This window comes from Cenococcum geophilum (genome assembly GCF_001692895.1).
Source record: "Cenococcum geophilum 1.58 unplaced genomic scaffold K441scaffold_30, whole genome shotgun sequence".
Lineage (NCBI taxonomy): Eukaryota > Fungi > Ascomycota > Dothideomycetes > Gloniales > Gloniaceae > Cenococcum > Cenococcum geophilum.
In genome coordinates this window covers 1,934,160-1,940,159 of record NW_027137588.1, presented here as the reverse complement: position 1 = coordinate 1,940,159, position 6,000 = coordinate 1,934,160, and positions in this window count along the sequence as shown.

Sequence of the window (6,000 nt, the reverse complement as noted above, 5' to 3'; positions counted from 1 at the left end):
CCCTATCCCTATAGTTTTTAGAGCCTGTCCGTTTTATATCCGATTTAACCTATTTACTCTTTTTACAAGCTTTCTTTATAGGTCGCGATGACACTATAGTATTAGAGCGCTTTTTACGACTTGTAGATTATAGACCTTAGTCCTAATATTCTTTTAGAATATCTTCGCAATAATTAAGGTAATCCTCTAGTTCCTATATAGAGTCCTTAGCGGGCTAGCCTAGCTATTTAACTTTAAATTAAAGCTTGTTCTTAATAGACTTATAATATAGTATAGCTTTAACCTTATACCACTCGCCTACTACTTTAGGGTGTTTAATTAGACCTAGACGGAAGTTCTTTTCCGGTGGTGGTCTATGCTATAGCTCTAGTAGGTTTATATAAAACACTAGATACACACAAGCCATAGATAGGGGTAGCTAGAGATAATAGGCTAGCTTACTAATTTGTTCCTTAACTTAAAAGGGACCTAGGTATCTTATATTAAGCTTCTTTAATAGTCGACGGGTTTTAATATTCGTTAAACGTAATAAAACCTTATCGCCTACTCTAAAATGCTTGTCCTAGTGCTTACAGTTATACTAAAGTCTCTACTGCTCTTGGGCATCTTATAGGCTCTGCTTCGTATACTTCTATTACTCCTCCTATTTCTAGAGGTATCCTTATACTCTCCAGTGGATGTCCTTAGACTTCCCAGTAGGATCCTATAACTAATTATGCGGCCTTAGCTAGTAATCGTCGGGTATACTATTAAACCTAAATAGTTAGACGCCATAGGCAATCTAGATTGGTGCATACTTATATAATGCGTATTACTTTAAATTGTAAGCGTACTCTATATACAGAAGTAGCTCGCACTAGTTATCTTGCTAGTAGTTTAAATATATCTATAGGTAAGACTCTAGTTCCTAGTTCTGGCGTTCCGTTTACCTATCCGTCTATAAGTAGAAAGCAGTACTATAATAGTAGTCTATCTTTAAATGGAAGTATAGATCCGACTAGTACTAGCTTATAAAGACGCTACCCCTATTAGTAATAATAGAGTATAGCTAATCTACTTTAAGAAAGCATTTCTCCTTAATTAGGTTAGTAAGCTCTTATATATTAATTATCTTATTAACGGGAAGGTATTGGATGTACTTTAAAAACCTATTAATAAGTACAAGGACCGAATTATATATTCATCCTTAGCCATCTTTAAATAGCGGGAGATCTGTGATAAAGTCTATAGCGTAATATTACTATAGCTTACTAGCGAGGGGAACTAATTTAAGTAAACCCTATGGCTTATACCTGCGGATCTTATATACTTAATACTTCTTATAATGGCTAATATACTCCTTTACTTCCTAATTAAGCCTTAGCCAATAGTATTTACGCTAAAGTAATTCCACTGTTTTTATTTAACCATAGTAGCCGCCTAGAGGATTATTGTAATTCTTTATAAGAATCTTCTGTTATAGATTTACTTCTTATAGTACCTAAACCTTACCACCTCTATGTAGTAGGCCTATTAGGTCTAGTTCCTAATAGTAGCGCCTAGCAGCTTCCTTTCCGTTACGTTTCCGGTCTACTTCTGCATTAAAAATGGTATAGGAAGCGTCCCTCCGTTATACCTCACGGATGAGATCCGTTAACCCTTTAGATAGTTCCTAGGTAAAAGCTGTTTTGTCCTATACTACTCCAAGTACAAGACTAGATAGTACTATAGATTTTATAACTCTTTAATACGCGTATATTAAGAAGGCCGCTATAAGGTTAAAGTCCTTTAGTTATTATAGGGCTCCGAGTTCCAATTACTCTATAGCTTTACTATTTGTTTAAGGGGATAGCTTAGCAATTAGAGATAGTGTATTACTAGGTTCTAAGAATATATCGGGGACGTCCTATCTAGGTATATTCGGACCCTTATCGGCAATAGACCGGGTACTAGCCGGAATATTAGTGGAAACCGATAGGGCTTATACCGCCTAAGACTTAGTGTATAGAGCTATAGGTGCTTAAACATCCCACACCTAGAGCTTATTCTATAATGTAGGGAGTAAGATATCTATTATCTATTTTCCTTCTCCTATTTTAAAGCCTTTAGTATAGACTGGCTGTCGTGACGGTTTATTAGTAGGGTTGTTTTCCCCTAGCTTATATTTAATCTTAAAATTAAATTGTATAAGCTTCTCTACTTATCTAGCTTATTAAAGTATAAGCTCCTTTGTAGTTATAAAGTAGCGTAGATTATAGTAATTTAAGAGTATACGAGTGGTATGGCTCGCGTGCTTAAGGTAGTATTACCACTATTTAAAGCAGTCGACTATAGCCAGCAGTTCTTTATCGTGGGTATAATACCTAACTTTAGGTCCCTAGAATTTTTTATTATAAAATTCTACTGGTCTCTAATAGAGCTGGGTAGCGTCTAAATGCCTATTAGGTTATAGTAGGATACCAATAAGGGCAAAATTTAATACATTAGTAATTATTATTAATGGCTAATCTAGGTTAAAATGTCGCAGTAATAAAGCTTCCGTAAACTTTATATAAAGTTCCTAAAAGGCCTTCTAAACCTTTCTAGGCTATAACTATAGCTTATACTATTTAGTTAGTCCCTTTTTAGTTTTCTTCCTTACCGCCTTTAAGCTTTTTACTCCTTAGGTTGGGTCTTAGGAAGCTTCCGCAATATAGTTAAATAGGTGTTGGGCGATATCTAAGTAGTTATAGATAAAGCGCCTATAGAAATTAGCAAAGCCTAGGAACACTTAAACATCTCAGTAGCTCTCTAGCTCTGACTACTTCTAGATTATCTACACCCGTACTAGGTCTATAACTACACTTATAGGCGTTATAATATAACCCAGGAACTTAACCTGCTTAGTGTTAAAGATATACTTTAATACCTTAGCGTAGAGGCCCTAATTATCTAAACGTTCTAGTACTTCGCGGACGTGTTACTTATATTAATCCTTATCTTCTAAGTAGATTAAGATATTATCTAAATAGATAACGTATATGCGGTTAACTAGTCCCCCTAAGGCTCTGTAAATATACAATTAGAATATTATAGGCGTATTGGCTAGCCCGAAAGGTATTACCAGATACTTAAAGTGGCCGTATTAGGTCTTAAAAGCGGTCTTTTACTTATCTCCTTCTTTAATATAGAGCCTATAGTAGGCGTCTTATAGATCTAGCTTTATAAAGATCTTCGCCCTAGATAGTTAATCTAGCATTTTACTAACCAGTAGTAGTGGGTAACGGTTTTTAATTATAATCTTGTTAAGACCGTAATAGTCTACGTATAGCCTTATAGTTCTATCTAGTTTTAGGACAAAGAGAATTAGTGCGCCTAACGGCGACTTATTAGGCCGGATTTACCCCTTTTCTAGTAACCTATTAAGGTAATTCTATAGGATCTTAAGCTCTTTACGCGAGAGGTTGTAGATAGGAAGGTTTAGTGGTTATTTGCCTTCTTTTAGATTAATTACATAATCATACTCCAAGTTCTGTAGTAGGACTTTTACTCTCCTACCCAAAAATACCCTTAGTAAATCCCTTAGGCCTGCTAGAATATTTGTTGGTAGGGGGGGGGGACGTGGACATCCACAGGAGCTTCCTGAGATCACGTGATTGCTTTCGCCTGTTGTATATATTCTCATCCTTCGTGACTGCTCCACCTTATGGAGTCCTCACACCACCATACACCTGCATTCCCGTGTGACAATATTTAATAAATTGGGGTTGCGTTTATCTTTTATATTATCGTCGGGTAGGTCCTAGAGCTCCATTAGGATGCTCGCAGGCAGCGTTATACGCTATAGTAGTTGCTCATACATGGTTGCCACTGTACGTTATACCATTTTATGCAGTAGCTAGTAAAGGGTAGGGAAATCCTTAACGCAGCACTTAAGATGCCGTAGTATACTCTCCGTATATTGCTTAAGCTAGAGTAACCTATAACGGTTAAATTATCTCGTAAGATCCTTAAGATCGCCGCCTCCCTATAATATCTCCGCGACCTATCCGGCAGTTCCCCGTAGGGTCTCCATTATAGAGGGGTTATTACCTATATTAGGCTCTATCCCTTAACCCGTCAAGGTCCTTAGCGTAAGTGGTCTGTGCGGAACATTGTTCTCAATGAAGTCAAAGGCTTTGTATTTCTGAGAACGGCGGCTTGATTCGACCGGTTTGATTGGTGGGCTCTTATCGATATCGTAAGGACCAATTTTGACGGGTTAAGGGATACCTATCTTACTATTAAACAGGGGTTAGATTTAATACTCCTTTGGGTATAAAGCGTATACTATTTCGCCTAGGGCTATATTCTCTAGGATGTCCTTTAGGCTTATTAGTGATATGCGCCCTTCTAAATCTTTATTATTCCATTATTTAAAGGCTCCAGTCTTAAAGCGTATCTTAGGATCTGCTTCTACTAGCTAAGGGTATCCAAGGATAAGGTTATAACCTACGAAATTAGCTGCCTAGAAGGGTTGCGGGCTAACTACCATAGTGCGGTTATATATATCGGCCACTAACACTATAAGCTTATAGGCACTATGTATCTTAATCCAATGCTTATCTAGGAAGCCTATAATAGGTTTCCGCCACCTTTACAATAGGATGAGTTTATGCTCTTTTACCAAATTATATTGTATAAGATTAATTTCGGCGCCGCTATTATATAGTGCTTGGAACTATTATACCTCACCTATAGAGAGTATTATTTTTAGCTTAACAGTAATATAAAGAGTCTCTCCTTTTATATCTTGCCCTAGTTGCAGCCGGAAGAGGTCTATAACTAGGGCTTTTCTTTTTTTAGATTATTAGTGCGGTTATTGCCCTACTTATTTTTCTAATAGAATCTGCCTCCGGAGTTTTCTCTTAACTTCTTAGAGTGTTCCTATAAAGGTGCTAAATAGGTATCGGGTTAGCCCTAGGAGTCTTTCCCATTATTTAAGGTTCCTAACTTTAACCCTTTTAAAGTTCTCTTTAAGAACGGCTTCTTTAAAGGTTAGGTCTGCCCTATATTACTACTAAAGTGCCCACGCTTTTAGTAATCCCCTAGTTTCCTACCGGAAGAGGTCTGGTTCCTTACCACATCCTTAGTGTTTAGAACCGCTCGTTCGAAATCCGCATATGCGGTAATCCACGGTAGAGCTCCTACGCGCTTTATTTTGTCACAAATTGCTAGCTTAATTCTAGCCTAGATAAATCCAATCTTCTCCTTCTTATAGACGCTGCCGTCCTTATTTTTAAAGGGCTTTAGATCTATCTATTAAGTATAAGTTTCCACAAAGTTTATAAACTGGCGGAAGTCTTAACGGTCCAGCTGCGTACTATTCTAGAATTATTCTGCATTGTTATATTGTATAATATATAGATCTTAGGTCTAACCCTTTAGGAAGGTCTATAGCTATGGCCATATTATAATTTGCTCTTTATTAAGTTAATTAAGCGCGATCTAGTTTAGTAATCGGTTTTTAATCTTACTAATAATCTAGCGTATACGCTCTTTGGTATTATCTTATATTATTAGCATCTTAAAGAAGTTATCTACCTCGCGAACCTAATTGTCCAACTATTAGGCGTTAGGTCTATAACGAAGTTCTAAACTACTGGAGGCCTTAGCCAGTCGGTCTATATCCTTTTTCCATTTATTATATAGGTGCCTCTTTAAGTCTTCTATACCTCCTTAGGTAGGTATTAAGTAGCCCCTAAAAAGCCCTTAGCCTTAACCAGGTTATAAAAGAATTTGCCTAGCTTAGATTAAACCCTACTAGATATAGATTTGCCCTTAGAGGGTTCTAATATATTTATTAGTGGCTTTCTCCTATATAGCTTCCGAGAGCCTTGCGATAGCTTCCTAATATCCGTCTTAAAGAAGATTAGTATAGGGCTCTTAACCTTCTAAACTTGGGCCTAAAGAAGCTCCTACTATAAAGGTAGTATTAGCACTAGTGGCTAGTACGGGTTTCCTAATAAGCCTCAGGTCTTAAGTTAGTGTTTAAGTTTAGTT